General features: G+C 39.6%; 1 long non-coding RNA gene across 1 annotated transcript; it reads left to right on the top strand.

The window, feature by feature from the left end:
* Positions 1-1,408: 1,408 nt before the first annotated feature.
* Positions 1,409-17,908, top strand: LOC147033480 (uncharacterized). The gene is made up of 2 exons (XR_015055562.1): positions 1,409-2,452; positions 12,502-17,908. It is a non-coding gene; the product is annotated as an uncharacterized LOC147033480 (long non-coding RNA).
* The last annotated feature ends 1,986 nt before the right edge of the window (positions 17,909-19,894 follow it).

Consider the following 19,894-nt stretch of genomic DNA (forward strand, 5'->3'; position numbering starts at 1 on the left):
CCGCTGACATTTTCACATTTTGTTGACACAGCTGAATATAAAATGGATTAAACTGAGATAATTTTTTTGCCACCAATCAACACAAAATACCCCATAATGTCAAAGTGGAATTTTTTTTTTTTTTTAGAAATCTTTACAAATCAATTGAAAATGAAAAGCTGAAATATCTCACGTCAATAAGTATTCAACCACTTTGTTATGACACTCCAAATTGAGCTCGTGTGCATCCAATTTCTTTTGATCATCTTTGGGAGGTCTCTACAACTTCATTGGAGTTGACCTGTGGCCAATTCAATTGATTGGGCGTGATTTATAAAGAAACACACCTTTCTGTATAACATCCCACAGTTGACAGTGCATGTCAGAACAGAGACTCTCCCACGAAGTCTAAGGAACTGGCCGTAGAACTCTGAGATAGAATTGTGATGAGGTATAGATCTGGGGAAGAATATAAAACAATTTCTGGTGTTGAAACTTCCCAAGAGCACAGTGAGCTCCATCAGTAGGAAATGGAAAGAATAAGGAATGACCCAGACTCCTCCTCGAGCTGGCCATCTGACCAAACTGAGCAACCAGGCAAGAAGGACCTTGGTCAGAGAGGTGACAAAGAACCCAAAGACCATTCTGCCAGAACTTCAGAGTTCCTTCGCTGAGGTGGGAGAACCTTCCAGAAGGAGAACTGTCACTGCAGCACTTCACAAATCTAGGACATTCGTGGATTCAGTATTTGCAGTTTTGCCATTGTGACATCATGGAAAGATAACCCACCTTACTGCTGTTGGGGCAGCTGCAGTAAATTTTGTGCCCAAGTCCTTCACGAACCAGCAGTCAAGCCCCCCATGTTTCGATTTACCTGCCTATCACATCACGTGCCTTCTGTTTGAATGGTTTGCATTCGCGGGAACAATCGTCTGGATGGCAGATGGATGGTTGTTCTTTGCAGATTATGCGGTTTTACCGTGTGAGACATAATCCGTGGCGATGCTCACCATAACAGTCAGAAGGTGCGTCTGATGTATAAACAACGAATGTGGTCATCAATGGTTAGATATTTGTTGGTATGCCATCCTGATGAGTGTAAATAAGCCTGAAATCTAGCTAGCCTGAAATCTAGCTAGGTGGCTCCATTTGATGTTTAACTGATGTTGACCATGTAATCTTTATCTGTTTGGCAGAGTCACCAGGCTGAGGCTTCTGGGTTGGAGGTGATGCTCTGATGTAGGACGATATACAATGGAGATCGGGGGAGTGCTCGTCACACTCCACGTGTGTGTGTATCGTTTATATATATATATATATATATATATATATATATATATATATATATATATATATATATATATATATATATATATATCCATTGGGACCATACTCTGTGCAGAGTGTTGGTGCTGCCTAAGCAGTCTCCTTGGCTATGGGGCACAACACTGGATGGGTCACCACTCCGACACAGTATACCAGCAAGCCGGCACTCATTTTGCCGACCTCGGAAGGATGACAGGTCAAGTTAACCCCATCTGGTATTAATTCAACACCTGAGCGGGATTTGAACTCAGGACCCTCGGATCCCAAGCCCACCATCCGAACCATTAAGCCAACACCAGGCATATGATTATGTATATGTACGTGTACGTGTACGTACACATACATAATTTTTCATTTTGATGTATCATATTCTTTTCAGAGCATTGGTGTTGCCGAAGAAGTTTATTTTTGCAAGAGTTCCATTAGATGTTTTGCCTTTTCCTTCCTAGCGTCGTTTGTTCGTGCTCTATCCTTTTAAATGCTGAACATCAACCAAGTAAAGGAAGCAGCACGGATCATTTTTAATGACTTTGGTATGACTCGACCATGGTTGGAACCAATGACTTCCGAGACTCAGAGCAGACGATCTTAACCATGACACCACCGAGTCTGATTTATATATAGATATTACAAATATAGATATTATAAATATAGATATCTGTATATTTATAGAAAATCCGTTGCCATAATAATGATAGTGGTAATTATGGAAACGTAACTTGATCGGAAAAATCGTGAATGCGACACCGGCCACCTCTCCTACGGCGCGTGCGACCCCTCCTGCCCGTTATCCGCCCATGCCGTCCCCTACTGAGGAAAGAGCACGACGTTAGACCACAATTGGACCCTCGACATCCAGACCGTTGGACAGGTCCCCCAGGCTCGAAGACCCGGGCGTGATGTAGCCGGAACCCACTTGGGTTCGGATCTCCTGCACCCTGCGTCCACTTCCCCCTTCCTTTTCACAATTGTTGCTGCATGCGGTCGCCGCGCACCTTATCAGGCGCTTCGTGAGCAAACTTTTCCATGATGTCTACCCAGGCGGGCTGCAAATAGCGGGCGCGTCGGGCTGGATGTCCACATAGCGACGTTAGGCTGTAGAGCACAGGCATGGTGTGCGACTCGTCATCAGGCGCGTCGACCGCAGGTAGGGTCATCGCGACTAACCTATAATCTTAATCATAATAACGATGGTGACTAATTTTGACCATAACGTTCAGTTCACTTACAGCACAGACTGCTGTTTGCAGTTGCCATAGTGCTCCATTTGTGTCACTATGACGTGTCGTCGAGATGCGTGTGTGCACAGTGCACACGTTATGCTGTGACGTCAAGCTTCTCTCCGTTTGTGATGCTGTAGTCAGTGCTTTCCAGACTATGAGCACAGTCATATCACCCGTTGTACGTTTCTAGGGTTTTATCGTTTAATGTCACAAATGAAAGCCACTATCCGACGGAGATGAAGGAACACGACGAGGGCATTGATCCGAGTACAGTACGTACACTTAATTAACGCCATTGCTAATGGCTTCCGGTCACCATACCGTCTGAACTTGATCTTTCGCTTCAGTACTATGAAATATTAATTTGTTACCTTATTTATTTATGTGTGTTTAAAATGAGAGAGGTGTTCAAAAATGTTCTCAGAACAAGTTGCTCACAATTGGTCCGTTATTTTTGTTTCTGAAAATTAAAAATAAAAAACTACGATTCTATTCTTATTATTATTCACGTATAATTGGTAAGGACATTTTTACTATTCATTCATTAGATAAACTGGTAAGTTGAACAATACGTATAAAGGTGGCTTGTCTCGGACCATGGTGATTATTGCGTTCCAATAACTTGATGAATTGAGAGGGCACGAAGGGTGCACGAGAGTCTTCCTCAACGAGAGTGAAGACCAAGAAGGCCTATTTGGCCGAAAGCTTGTCACCAGTGCAGATCGTTCTGAAGCTACATCCGTAACTCGTTTAATTTCTTCTGGTTATATATTTTATACAAACGGGGGCACCCTTCCCGTAGTGTGGAGTTTCATATCAGTGGGACATCTTCGCACAAAGAAAGCAAGAGTGCAGTCATAATAAATATATAAGCTTTATATATTTGATGATGCGCATTGTGAGAGAACTTTATATTCAAGAGCACAAGGTTACAATGACATGCAAGCTAAAAAAAAATTAAAAAAAAAAATTATGTTGCATATTCATGATTAACTTCATCAAATAATGACTAAAGAAAGTGAAAGTCATGTGACCCAAAACGCAATATAATTAAATGTACAGTATTTAAAGTGTGCTATCATTACTACGATTACCTAGTAACTAGCAATATTTAAAACCTATCAATACTTAAGCACATCATAGATCAGAGACAGACAGAGGAATCACTTGTAATTGCTTCCTTTCTAATAATATAAAGTCCGGTCCCCTTTGACCGTTTTGAAAGCCTTTTGTACTTGCATTTTACAAATAGCTAAATAACACAAGCAAATCAATAATTTGTGATGAGAATGAAGTCTTTATTGAAAAGTTTACAGCTCGAGTAATTTTTAATGTAAATACAGCAAAAGTTATAAAATAAGAAGTGGAAGAAGCGCTTGTTGCGGCAAAAAGTTATAAAATAAGAAGTGGAAGAAGCGCTTGTTGCGGCAAAAAGTTTTAAATAAGAAGTGGAAGAAGCACTTGTTGTGGCAAAAAGTTATAAAATAAGAGGCGGAAGTAGTAGTAAAATGAGAGTTCTAAGCCAAATTAGAAAAATAAATAAAATAATTATTAGTAATGGTAATTAAATAAATACAGAATGATTATTTATTCAAATAAAAATAAATAATTTAAATAAATAATTTAGTTACTATAAGCTGGCAAAAAAAACAAGAAACAAAATTTGAAAAAAAAAATACAAATAATTATGTATTTATATTTATATAATAAATAATTTAGCAAATAATTTCCAAATTGCGAAATAAATAATTGACAAATTGCTAAAATTATAATGCAGTTATAAAATAAGGGGTGGAATAGGCATTTGATACCAGTTCCATACATTGCCGAGCAACCTGTTCCAGTGTTCGCTCCATTGTCTTGGGTCACATGACCTGCAGTGAGCAGACAGAGTGTGCACCGGCTGACTCTTATTCGCGGATATTTTCATTTATGCATTTTTCTCCAACTGTTTTGTGGTTTTCCCTGAGACACTGGCTTTGAGTTGCATCAGTGTGAAAATTTCCAGCTTTCTACCCTACCCATAAGGTACTAAACATTTATATTAGTGAATCGGTGAGTGAGTGAGTCGGTGGTTAGAAAGAGCTTTGTAGATTACAAGTGGGATATGCTGTGGGGATTACTAGTGGGGATTACTAGTGGGTTATTGCTTACTATTACTAGTAAGCAATAACGAACAGTGCTTCATATGTAGGTACATAATAAATAGAAGCTTTATGATTATAGGAAAGCATCACCGACCTCCTGCTAGATGAGCACAACAAGGCTGCACTTATTTTCAGGTATTTTCATTTACAGATGCTTTCTAACAGTTCTGTGATTTTATTTTATTTTATTTTTGTCCTGGTGTATCGGCATCAATGTCCATCAGCACATGAAATTTCAGCTTTCTACGTCACCTGGAAGGTACCGAACATTAATATCAGTCAGTCAGTGAGTGGTTATAATGAGCTGTACATATTAGATGTACGTACTAGCAAATGCTACCTGTCGCTTCGCTGATGGGAATACTAAGAGGTATGAAGATTTGTAGATTCGAAGATCAGGCATTCGATGATATGAGTGAGGAAAGGGAGAAAAAAATTGAATGCTTTATTGTTACGAAACTGTTGCGGCCTGTTCCAAGACAAGGCATTGTTGAACAGGCTGAACAAAATGGCGGCTTCAGACCCGTTAGCTGACAGAGGGCTAATCAAGATGGCATGCCGCCATCTTTGTAAGACTTATTTTGTTGATTTTTTTTGTGATGAGCAGCCCGTTAATTATCTTCAGAGGGGGTGTTTAAGTTTGCTCAAATACCCAGTTTTCATTCATGCACTCCCTTGGAGTTCCCTCAGTATGTAAGCAAAGTTTCGGGCTGCTAGGTTTTGTGGTTTTCAAGATATGGAGACACACACACACACAAGCCCCACATGTGCATAGAATGTTCCTGAGTGTATTCTTAGGTCGAAGTAATACCATGTAAAAATACTCCTCGGAATTTGCATAACATGTATTATCTTTGATGTTTCCATCTGATGTTTATTGTTTCTTTATTTAATTATTTTTTTAAATAACCGTACATTCTAACCGTGAACAAGCCATTGCAGTTCCATAGATGGTTGAAGCGAGAAATAAAGGAGTTGAGGTGTGCAGACAGTCTGGATTCCGGAAGTTTAACCAGGAGGGGTTTACTGGAAGAATACGTGCATTCTGGAGTTGCTTGTGAAGGTCAGGACTGAGAAAGCAGAGGGAGCAATTTTAGAGAAGAGGCGGTAAAATAAAACCAAGAGAGCTCCTGGTCATAGAGACTATAAAGGGAAATGGACACCTAGCGTCGGATACTCTTATGGTTAAAGCCTTTTTGATAAAATTTATTTTTAAAAAAACCTAAACATTTTAACAACCTTGGCATGTACAACCTGACCCCACAGCCAAAGTACACATTTCAACAAGCATGTAACACAAACTGAAGGCTGAAGTACACCCAGCACCAGACGGTGTTGATGGCCTGTGGAAGAGCTTGAACACATCACATACACGACAAGGACATTATGTAGATAAGGGACAAACACATGTGGTCGATGGGGTTTGAACCTGGGTTCAGAAGGTTCGACAATTGGACGGTTCGACCAGCATTGGAGAAAGGGTTTGTTTTGTTGAAGTCAAAGACAATGTCCTTCTCAAAATGTCCAAAGGTGACACCTGACATCGATATTCAGGCAGCATCTCCTCAATATTGGGCCAACCTCAGCAATGTCTTGACGACGTGTTCCTCCGGCACGAAAATGTACATTTTTACAACGGTCTCACAGCAAAAGGTTATTCTGATTGGTAAAGTGCAGCTTATGGTCAGATTATAAAGACCTTACTGGAGGAAATAATAATTTTTTTTAATCTGACCATGAATGCTGTTATGGAAGAGATTCTACCAATTGATGATTGAAGTGCAGTCCACGTCTAGAGAATTGATAAGTGATCAGATTTGTCTCCACTGTTGGTCTCATCGTGAGGGTTTGGTTGATGCTGGGATTTGCTTTGTGAATAAAGAAATCTGGAGCAAGATCCTCCCCTGCCCCTCCCCATACTCTCATCGATCCTGGTTATATTATGTTCAGTGTCCTGAACATCCCTATCAGAGGACTTTCTCTCTGGCTGATAGTTTTTGGGAAATTTGAAATGGGAGATGTTCATTATCCTGAACAAATGACCAATTTGGATGTGTAAGTATGATGGGGATGGTGGGCGACAAGACCTTGCACACCCTGCTCGATTCATTACTCCAACCAGTAAATGTGATAAAGCAAGAGGTGTATGAAGGGTTTCCATTGGATGGAATGTGTGAATGAATATCCTTGTGTAAAATAATATTCCATGATGAGCAAGGGGTGGGAGATCAGTGTGGATAAGGTGATGCTACTGAGTCTTTATAGATAGAGGATTCAAGCCTGGGGTGGTCTTCTTAAAATATTGGATTCGAGCCTGGGGACGGATAAGTTGTTATAGATATGGGATTCAAGTCTTGGCTGATGTCCTTTTGATGTGACATTGGAGCTTGAGGTGGAGTCCTTATAAATATGGGATTCAAGCCTGGGGTTAAGTCCTTATAGATGTGGCATTTAAACCTTAGCTGATGTCCTTTTGATGAGGGATTGAAGCCTATGGTGAGTCCATATAGATGTGCTATTCGAGCCTCGTGTCACAGCACATTAAGCGGAGGTGCAGTCAAAGGCTTCCTGGTTGTGTTCACCTTTACCATCATTACTCAGCAATTCATTTAGGATTTGAGCTTCTCTAGTTTTGTCCATAGAAATAGAGGATGAATGAAATTTGGAATTGTACACATATAATATGATAAAATAAATGGGATTACAAGTCTGACTGCCTTATTACCATGTGAAACATGACAAGTTAAGAACTATACAATTTGGAAGAGTAGAAGAATGAATACATTTAACAATTTATAGTCATATACCGCATGAAAGATGGGACAGGCGTGAACATGTTGATACAACTTCACGACAAATAGTACGACAAGGGACAGGGTAGTACATTTCCCTTGGTATTCTTCCTTTATTTATTTGTTTGTTTAGTTTTCTTATTTTCATTTTTTTTAACGTTTTCTCAGTTTTTCATTTCGTTAGTTATCTAGTTGTTTGTGTGTTTAGTTCTTCATTTATTTGCTTAGTTCTTTTATTTATTTGCTTAGAAATTTGCTTGTTTCATTGTTTGCTTAGTTTTTTTGTTTTTTTACTTAGTTATTTGTTGATTTGTTTGTTTGCTTCGTGATTTGTTTAGTTTGTATTTTTGCTTTGTTATTTGTTGATTTGTTTGTTTGTTTGCTTAGTTATTTGTTTAGTTGTTTGTTTGGTTTAGTTATTTGTTTAGCAGTTTGTTTGTTTGTTTTGTTGTTTTTGCCTCATTATTTGTTTGCCGAGTTATTTGTTTTGTTGTTTATTTCAATATTTGTTTGTTTATTTACTTTTAGAATCCTTCCACACTGTGTTGAACCAACATCGTGTCACTTTAGTCTGACACATCAACAAAATGGCCTTCACTTGCTCAAGGAATCAAGCCCATTGTATATTCTCTTTATACATGAGAATTTATACAAGGTCAAAACATGAAGATATATATATATATATATATATATATATATATATATATATATATACATATATATACATATATATACATATATATACATATATATACATATATATACATATATATATATATATATACATATATATACATATATATACATATATATATATATACACATATATACATAATATATATATATATATATATATATATATATATATATATATATATATATATATATATACACACATATATACACAATATATATATATATATATATACACACATATATACACAATATATATATATATATATATACAATATATATATATATATATATATATATATATATATATATATATATATATATATATATACACACATATATACACAATATATATATATATATATATATACACATATATACACAATATATATATATATACAATATATATATATATATATATATATATATATATATATATATATATATACACACACACATATATACACAATATATATATATATATATATATATATATATATATATATATATATATATATATATATATATATATATATATATATATATATATATATATATATATACACAATATATACAATATATATATATATATATATATATATATATATATACACAATATATATATATATACAATATATATATATATATATACATATATACACAATATATATATATATATACAATATATATATATATATATATATATATATATATATATATATATATATATATATATATATATATATATATACACATATATATACACAATATATATATATTTTTTTTTTTTTTCATGTTTTGACCTTTTTGGAGTAAAGTGAAGATTTCAATGAAGTACACGGAGGATAAACAATGATATTACATTTCATATAATCATGACTGTTTGATTCAAACTGAATTCCTGTACATTAAACTCAAAAGTTTATGATGATATTATTTTGAACATAAATGGAATAAAAACTAGGCAATTGAATCTTCTCGGCAGATTCATTCAGATACGAGTCTCATTGGAGACTTGTTCTCCTGTGTGTATTTCTCTGAGCAGTTTTAACATCATCTGTCTTGGAAGATGCAAGGGTAAAGGATTTAACAAAGCATCATTCATTAGGTAAAAGTATCATTGCTTGGTTTCAGAGCATCCTGTTCCAGAAGAACAAGTTAACTATTATAGTTGGAACAAGGGACGGTGACCATCATCATAACCACAGGGAAGAGCAACTCTGAGCATCAATCAGGTAGACGATTGAAAAATCACCTTGAAAGGGAAGGGACGTTAGACAGACTGATTGTTCGAAGGAATGGATACTCAAACCTCCATGATGTAATGAAAGACTTCAGAGAGTCATTGCATGGATGTCAGGTGAACACCAGGACAACTTATGAATGCCATGGAAAACATATACTGATGAAAGGTGCATTTTCAGTAACTTTCATCAGTGTGGTCTTGGCATGATGCAAAACGGAGGGAGGATTAGCTTAAATTGTGGAGAACTTGCTTGGTATGTGAGAGTTAGTGGGTTTGATCGCTACATCCTTCACATCAGGTTAACCGGACCAAGTGGTGTAACGGTTAGAGCGTCCGCTCTGAATCTGAGCAATCATCGCGCAGGCTTCCTTTTAAGGGAACACGTATTGCAAAACAACAAAAAAAAAACAACAAAAGCAGGGTTTGAGATTCCAGAATGTGGAAATGGGTTTTATGGAGTGACAAATCCAGGTACACATCATTCAAATATGATGGCAGGGGTCTGCAGTGAGATGTGCTGCACAATTACGGAGTAAACTTGTACAACAACCAAGGCACAGAGAGGTCCAGCGAGATGTGAAAACGCTGCAACACCTCCAGGCCTTATTTATTTATACCTAATTGTCAATAAAATCGTGTCTGTCCCATGACTTTTGGGAGAATAGTGTATTCACAATGGTCATGCATTCAGGCCTTGTACATGGACTATAAGATAGGATCCCAAAAGGGACACGTCATGACCTCGAAGTGCATTCATGCATTTAAAATCGCATGTGTTGGGTAAAGTTAAAGTTGTGGTAAATTTATGTAAATGACACATATGTGTAACCTTCTGTGACACATAATTGATTTCACGCAGGCTTCCAGTTCATATATTCTGCTGGTTTCTCATGTCGGATTTGTTTTCCTGCAATTGACGCATTTTTTCACGAAATGAATCACTTCATGTACACTCAATAGTTGACTCGATGAGCTGTTTGTTTACCTCGAATTACCTGCTATTTTGTGTATATTTATATATTTAACTGTGGTTCATGTACCCAAATGTTCACATACACTTAGTGCAGTGAAGGAGTGAACATCACTTGGTTGGCGAACCAGTACCAACTGAGTCAAAGTCTGTTGTGGACAATGAGGGTGGATGCAAAGTCAAGGAGATTAATATTATAATGTAAGGAGCACGTATTCACAGGAGGAGTTAGGAGAGAAGTTTGAGAGTAGATGGCAGCCAAGGAAAGAGGTGTGCATGGAGGAGATGGAGGAAATTTTGCCATAATTGCATATGTAATAAATAAATTAATATTGCCTAAAAATGAAGCTTCAGGCCAAACTGGAACAGACATTCATTACTAGACAGTTCCCCTCGGAGAACACGTAGCACAACTTACCTTTGAGCTTTGTAGTCATGGGTTTGATTCCTGACCTGGTTATAAACTGACCGATTGGTGCTTCGTAGATTGGGCGTTGTGTCACAAACTGTGCCATCCCTATAGAATGGATATTAACCTGCGTGTACCATCCGGCAGCGTAAGTTGGTGGGCGTTAAAGTTCCCACAAGCCTTTCGACAGAGAGTAGGCGAGTGATCGCCGGCACCCTGGCCATATTCAAATTCATGCCCACGCCTGTAACGGACGCTCGAGCAATGCAGACACCTTCATGAGGTACTCTGCAGACGGGGTAGGTGTCCGGGGACAAAAAAAGTATTGAGGTACCGTACCCGGATATTGAGAGTGTGTGAGTGAGAGCGATAGAGAGATAGAGTGTGTGAGTGAGAGCGATAGAGATAGAGTGTGTGTGAGAGAGAGATAGAGAGATAGAGAGATAGAGAGAGATAGACAGTCAGTTAAAGTTAGACTGGTCGAGTTGGAGTTATAATGTTAGGAGTAAGAGCTAAACTGTTCGAGTTAGTTGGGTTACATAGTTAGAGTTATAGTTAGACAGTTAGAGTTAGACTGTTAGAATTGGTCCATTAGAGACTGTTAGAATTGGTCCATTAGAGACTGTTAGAATTGTACTGGGTCTATTCGAGTTCGACTGCTAGGCTGTTAGATAGTTCCGAGTTTCCTTCCAAGCACAGACGTTGTGACTCAACTGGTTCTAGTAATGCTGGACATGAATCAGTAGATGCACACAGATGAGCTGGACAGAATGAGAGGAGGCCTTGGATATTTTGTTTAGCTCAGGAAAAATAAATCATCCCGTCATCAAATCAGATTCCCAGTTTGGTTTCCAGCATGTTCTGGAGAAAGAGGGTTTTTGGAAAAAGAGAACATCTAATCTTGATCATGAAGATCCACATATATGCACAGTGGTCTGTTCGGTCTATAGGTCTGCGTCGTGAAGTGCAGTTACATTTACAAACCACTTCTCGCACAGACCTATTGACCACACGGGTCGTCCCCCAGCAGCTCCCAAGAGGAGCAGTCATTATCACGGGTCGGAGCGTGACCACAACATGACCCATCGATGGACCTGCAACCCTGTGGTTTGTTTCACGTGTTTAGAGTCGATGTTTTCATCTTAAATGGTATATAACTTGGTACTTCAAAACACTTAAGCAGAGAACAATTTACATCTGAGGCCTTACGCTTATTTAGATTGATCAAATAGCAAAAGGTATTTTATATCCACCAAACTACTACAAGGGCCGTTCAAAATCTGCTCAGGAACCAGACTCACAATAATCTGCGAGAAGGTAACTATAAAATTTTGAATCTATAAATATGATTGGTATGGACAAGTATTTCCAAACTGATTAAATACTCATACATTAGAATGAAGAAAAGTTTATATTTGAGAGGTTATCGTTCTGAAACTTTGAACACATATCATGTGAATGAGAATGTTTCTATTTGCCTTTAACTCTCCTTATGTGTATGGATGTGTAATATTATATATATATATATATATATATATATATGTTTTTTTTTCAAAACTCGTGTTCTAATTATATGTGAATATATGACCAATGTTTTAGTATTTATTTTAATGTGGGTTGGAGAGGTGTCTCAGAGGTATAACACTCGTCTCTCAGCTGTCTCGCTTGGTTTTGATTCCCGACCCAACTATAAAATGTCGTGCCGGTGTCTCGCAGGGAAGGCGATTCATCAATGTGTTTCCATCGGATGGACGCTAAACTGGGTGCCCCATCTGCTGGAATTAGTTGATGGACGTTAAAGATCCCATGGTGTCCTTCGCGAAGAGTTGGCAAGCAATCGCCGACACAATGAACAAATTCCAAATTCGAGTCCAAGTCACCTTCAGTCAAACGCCAGGATTGGCCGAGTTGTTCGGGAAATGCTTGGGTAAAAAAATATTCCACAGCCGACCTTGCATAAATGACCCTACAATGAGGTGGGAATTGTAGTAGTAGTAGGAGTAGTAGTAGTAGTAGTAGTAGTGAGCTGCTTCATGTTTCACAGGCAGGGTGAGCCATTGTGTGTGCCATCCCTTGGATGGACCTAAAGCCGAGCTATCTCTTGGGATTGAATCCCGACTCAGCTTTCAACTGTCACCCTGGTGTTTCACAGGTGGGGCCGATTCATTAATGTGTGTGCCATCCCTTGGGTGGACGTTAAACTGGGTGTTGCATCTGCCTGCATTGGTTGGTGGATGTTAAAGATCCCACGGAGTCCTTCGGGAGTAGTAGGTGAATTATCACAGACACCCTGAACAAATTCCAAATTCCTGCCTGGACTGCAAGTAGTAAGTGGTCAGGAGTTCTTAGAGGCTCCTTGGCATCAAGTTACACTGCTTAGGTAGTAGTAGTATTCGTAGTCGTAGTTGTAGTAGTAGTAGGTGAAATAATACGTTATGACAGTATTAAGGGGTTTGATTGAAGACTTTCTGTATTTGATGAAGAATATGTAGAAATATGTGCATTTGATGTTATAATAGATACTTTTAGTTCTTAAATAATGTTAACCTTTGACTCATAACGTTGCGTCTGACGTATGGAACGCATTCGGGGGTGATCGATATTCCTCAAAGAATATTTACATCACATTTCCAAACAGTTGTTAATGTTCCAACAAAATAACTACACTTCATATGTTAAGATGATCAAAATTTGATGTACAAATACCTGCTCTTGATTTCTGGATATCGTGAATATTTGTATTTGATGTGGGATTGAATATTTGTATTTGCTGGAGGATTGAATATTTGTATTTGATGTAGGATTGAATATTTGTATTTGATGGAGGATTGAATATTTGTATTTGCTATAGGATTGAATATTTGTATTTGCTGGAAGATTGAATATTTGTATTTGATGTAGGATTGAATATTTGTATTTGCTGTAGGATTGAATATTTGTATTTGCTGTAGGATTGAATATTTGTATTTGCTGTAGGATTGAATATTTGTATTTGCTGTAGGATTGAATATTTGTATTTGCTGTAGGATTGAATATTTGTATTTGATGTAGGATTGAACATTTGTATTTGATGTAGGATTGAACATTTGTATTTGATGTAGGATTGAACATTTGTATTTGATGTAGGATTGAACATTTGTATTTGATGTAGGATTGAACATTTGTATTTGATGTAGGATTGAACATTTGTATTTGATGTAGGATTGAACATTTGTATTTGATGTAGGATTGAACATTTGTATTTGCTGGAGGATTGAATATTTATATCTGCTGTAGGATTGAATATTTATATTTGCTGGAGAATTGAATATTTATATTTGCTGTGGGATTGAATATTTGTATTTGATGTAGGATTGAATATTTGTATTTTATGTCGGATTGAATACTTGTATTTGATGTGAGATTGAATATTTGTATTTGCTGTGGGATTGAATATTTGTATTTGATGTCGGATTGAATATTTGTATTTTATGTAGGATTGAATATTTGTATTTTATGTGGGATTGAATATTTATATTTGCTGGAGGATTGTATATTTATATTTGATGTATGATTGAATATTTGTATTTGATGTAGGATTGAATATTTGCCTTTGCTGTAGGATTGAATATTTGTATTTGATGTGGGATTGAATATTTACATTTGCTGGAGGATTGAATATTTATATTTGCTGGAGGATTGAATATTTATATTTGCTGGAGGATTGAATATTTGTATTTGATGTGGGATTGAATATTTATATTTGCTGGAGGATTGAATATCTGTATTTGATGTAGGATTGAATATTTGCCTTTGAGCTACCTAGTCTGGGTTTGAAACCTGACTCAGTTATAAACTACCATCCTGGTGCTTCACAGGCAGGACGAGGCATCAATGTCTGCTCCCTGCCCTGAAGGACATCAAACACGCGTCCCATAACCAGCATCAGTCGGTGAACCTTAAGGATCCTATGGTGTCCTTCATGAAGAGTAGCCAAGTTATCTCCGGCACCCTGAACAAATTACAAATTCCTCCACCTTCCAGTCGGGTATCCGAAAATGGAGTGGCGACTTGTCTGTCCAGGTTCTCGCCAAGAAGCGCTGTTCAAGAGCATGGTCTATATTATTATTATTTTCCACATGAAGCAGGAAAAAGCAGTGAAGTATTCAAAGTAATAAATAATAAAATGCCTATCTTACTAATATCGTGCAACCTGGCACACCGAGATCCTCTAAAATAACTATAACGAAAAGAAGAGTCCATCCGGTGACATGCCTGGTGTTGGCTTAATAGTTAGGGTGGTGGGCTTTGGATCCTAGGATCCTGAGTTTTTTTGATCATATAAAAATATATATAGATATATATTTGATGTCGGATCCTCGAAAAAAAGAGCACCAACGCTTTGCACAGTCTTGTCTTGATGGATGGATGGATGGATGGATCCTGTGACACAAAAGCCATTTAAATCGAGTTCACCTTACATGAGGTTCCTCCTCTTAAGGACCAAACTTTCACAGCTCTTATCTCCTCGAAAAACGATGGAAAAGCCAAGTCGGACGCCACCTGTACCATCTTGCTATTCCTTTTATCACCATCACAGAGCCCATTTATCAATAATATGTCAGCCTGTCAGGAAACTATAAGACGATATGGTTAATGGATTCTAATCCAGGATGTTTGAGAACATTTGTGGAACTTGCGTCAAAGGTTATCTGCCTCGGCTGTTGGAATTGAGTTACGGTCAAAGCTCATGAATTGGGTTAGTTTTCACAGGTATATTGTTGCGAATTCGCGCTCGCCGGCGTGCGATCGGCCACGTAACTCGAATCGCGACCGCGTCGCCCACCGGACGGACAATTCAGTCGTGACCCTCCGGGAACTACCGCCCGGAGCCAGTCACGGGTGGGGGTTTAACCTCACCACGATCGTGCCAATTGCCCACCCGTGCAGGATAGGGTTGCTCGCCAAATTCGACCTACCTAAGTACCTGCGCGAGTGGTCGACCGGGCGATCGTACCACGCCACAGGCCGACTCCGGACACGAACCACTTTAGCGGTTCGTTCCGTATTACAAGGATAGCCGAGCGGAGTTATCGTCGGCCTTGACGGTTCCGATTAATTACCGGGCGTTTTAAACCCACTATCAATCGCTTACGTGATGCAAGATGGAGATTCAATTAAAGGAAAAGACGAAGCGAAACGGGAAAACAGTTCACACAATGCACTTTAATACGGACACACACGGAAGCACGTATATACAACCATACAATAATGCAACAAAAGCAAAGAAAGAGTTAAAACCGAATAAAAGGGAATTATTTACACACGGCAACACTTACACAGTTCTACCTATTGGACACGGCGCCACAGCATGCATTCAACCCGAAAGAAAGAAAGCCACCCTCATAGGCAAGGAGGCAGACAGGTCCGTAGACCAAATGTACGTGGATCCCGGAAGATCGGCCAGGTCCACGAGACCGGGAAGGTCTTACCTGCGTCCTTGTGACGCGATGGCGGGCAAGCCGCAATGTTCGCTCAGCTGCGCCCCGACTTCGTGCCCCTCGCATGGGCGGCGAGTCCTCTCCGGCGTGCTCCGTGCGAGCGGTTTGGTTGGCACCATGTTTAGGGTGGGGGAGGAACGGGGCCCCCCCTCCCCGGCACTATCTCAGTGCGGATGGGGGGGGGAATTGCTGATGCTCAGGGAGAGGGGAATGGCTGGCTGGCTTGGGTCCCGCGACGAGACGAGCGACCCCCACACCGCAACCTCGTTGCCGTCCGCCGTTTCCCCTGCAACTCCTCCGCAACTTCTCTCCAACTCTTCTCGAACTCCTCCCAGCTCAACTCCGCACTCAACTTCTTTCGAACTCCTCCCAGCTCAACTCCACACTCAACTTCTTCTGCAAGTCGCCCTGCGCTCGCATCTTTATAGGTCTCAGGAGGAGCCCATATGCAAATATTCGGATCAAAACACGATTGGAGGCGGGGCCACGCCACCCTCCACTCAGCCATTGGTCGGGCAGAAAGGGGGCATGAAGCATTACTGATCTGAATTCTGCTCGTGGCGAATCCACGTTCATCGTGCTTGGAGGCGGGGCCATACCGCCCGACGCTTGCCCATTGGACGGAGAGAAAGGGGCGTGAAGCCTTCTGGATCCGAATTCTCCCTCGGAAAGGCCGCCATTCGCGCTCGCGGCTCGATGCGTTTGGCACCGATCGCCGAACGGGCCCTTGACAGCCCGACGTTCAGTGTTCACAGGTGGTGCGGTTGGTAGTTGGGGTGGTCGTGGTTGTTGTGATGGTGGCATGGTTGGCATTGTGGTTAAGGTGGTTGTTGTAATGGTGGTTGAGACGTGGTTGGTTCAAAATAACGACAGAAAAGAAAAAGGGCTATCTCAAAGCGTCGCAGCCCGGATGAATCACACATATTCTCTCTATACAACGGCTTTGGGCTAACTACACATGGACTTATCGATATATCTCACCTGAGGACTCTTTATGGTGTAATGCGAATTTCCACAACCGTAACAATATAGGGGTATGGTATTGGGAGGATATCTGAAAGGTATCTAAGCTGTCCAGCCTGCGTTTTAATCTCAGCCCAGTTATAAACTGCCATCCTGGTGTTTCACAGGGAGAGTGATTCATGAATGGTTGTGCCGTCTCTCAGATGGATGTTTAATGGGCGTCCCATCTGCCGATAGTAGTTGGTGGACGTTAAAGACCCATGGTGTCCTTTGTGAAGAGTAGGTGAGCTATGTCTGGCATCCTGAACAGATTACAAATTCCTGCCCAAACTGACGGCTGGGAAGGCAACGGCAAACCACCCAGTGGAACCATCACCACGAGACTGCTTTTGCAGCACCAACACTCTGTCAAGAGAGAGGTATGTTAATGATGATGATGAAGAGGTACAGATTGTTTATTTTACTCACATTTTAAACATGGGAGTAGAAGGAAGAGGCAATTCTGCTCACACCCCGACTCTCAAGCAGCCCCTCGCCTTCATCATGAGAACTTGTATTTCTACCCCAGCAAAGAACCCAACTACCCCAGATGAACAGTAACAATAATTTTTATTTAATTTGCAGTATCTTTTTGTGTGTCTTTGATGCTGGAAAGAGAGGGAATAAACTTTTAAACTCTTCCTGCTATGCCTTCTAGTCCTGTCTTCCACCGCACCATAATCTCTTATAAAGAAACCAAAATCCCACTGACAAACACTGTCTCATCCCTTTAATATCCTCAACACCCCTATTTGAGATACCAAAGTATAATCTCTTCTCTGATGTTACTTTTCGAAACTTTCCTCAAAAGCCAGACCCATGACCTCAGGCCACTGTCGAAGCTGTAACCCTGTACATCAGAGCTGTGTCCTTACGATAACCAAGTGAAGGTGCTTTAATGAAATAAATGATAGGGAGAAGGGAAGATACTAACTGGGTAGAGCACATTTTGAGTTGAGAGTTTGTTGGAAGATGTGAACGAAGGAACGATGAAAGGGAAGAGGTTTGCAGGAAGGCCAGACGGTTGATTCTAAACTGGTTGATAGGAGAGGGATTCGACTCAGCCATGAGGATGAAAGAGTAAAATAGGGAGTGGTTGCCATCATTCGGTGCCATGAACCTGCCAAATAGGTCAGAAACCCACAGAAGAAGAAGAATAAGACGACCAAACCCAACACATCCCCTTGAATTTCAACCAAACGGCCATCCTTGTCTATCCTCACGGGCAAACTGCTGTCCATCTGCACTGACTGCTCAAGTGCCCAATATATTGCATAACCTTCTCCATCGTGCACCTGTTTCATCATCCTGCCAATTTACCTTGCACCGCTTATAGCTTGGTGTCATCGATACATTTACGTAAACTTATCCCTAATCCGAGGTAGATACTCACTGCCACTGCCAGTAACCTCGTTCCGAGAAGTTCTTTGAACGCGCCTCGTGTGCAGGTTCATTGCTTCACACGACCGACGAAACAAATTTCATTTTGAAGTGGGAGCACAGGAACTTCACGTTGACCTTATAGAACGAGAGTATAAATAGAAAAAGGAGGTTAGAAAATACGAAAAAGGAAATTATTCCGACATTTACAATTACATTGCAACTGAAAGTGGGAAGCACACTTTGAAGCATTGAGTCAAAAAGAAAAAGAAGTCGAAATAGGAAGAGAACCGAGGAGCAAATAAATAAATAAATAAATGAATAAATAAATAAATAAATAACGAAGTTGATGAATTAAATAAATAAATGTATCAAGATGTTCAGGTGGTCGGACAGGAGGAGAACACAGGTAGGCATTTACCTTTGAGATGTCTCGACGTGGTTTGATTTCCCGACCCGACTATAAACTGCCGCATTGGTGCTTCGCAGTATGGGGGTTTCATCGTAAATGGTGTGTCGTCCTTTGGATGAACATTGAGTTTGGTGTTCCGTCCGCTCGCATGGTGGATGTTAAAGATGTTGTGGTGTCCTTTGTGATGAAGTAGGCGAGTCATCTCCGGCACCCTGAAACAATTTACAAATTCTTCCCTGGACCAGGGATAGAAGTTCTGGCTTGGTGTTCTTGGAGGATCCTTGACAACGGGTTACATTCTTGGTGAATGAAGGGGACACACACACACACACACACACACACACACACACACACACACACACACACACACACACACACACACACACACACACACAGAGTTTCTTTTTCTTGGTTTTTTCTTATCTTACACACCCTACGTGTTCTCCCCGTGTAAAGAAAATCTTCAAAATGGGGATATCATAATCACTTATCTCATATCATCAGGTTCTCAAATGGACATATCCAAAGCGCATCATGAAAACGTCCACAGAAGTCGTGCCTGGATTGGACAAACCAATGGCTCCTGATGAGGGGAACCCGGGTTCGAGTACGTACAGCACGTGTGTTTGTGCATTTTCTGCTTAATTAATGTCGAGTACAATGGTGGCTCTTCATGTCCTTGTAATTCATGTGAAAGTACATTGCTATCTACTAATGTCCTTGTAATTCATGTGAAATTACATAGATATCTAATGATGTCCTTGTAATACGTGTAAAAGTACATAGATATCTACTCATGTCCTTGTAATTCATGTGAAAGTACATTGATATCTAT

This window comes from Eptatretus burgeri, chromosome 2, assembly GCF_056783735.1.
Source record: "Eptatretus burgeri isolate ZD-2024b chromosome 2, Ebu_testis_v1, whole genome shotgun sequence".
NCBI lineage: Eukaryota > Metazoa > Chordata > Myxini > Myxiniformes > Myxinidae > Eptatretus > Eptatretus burgeri.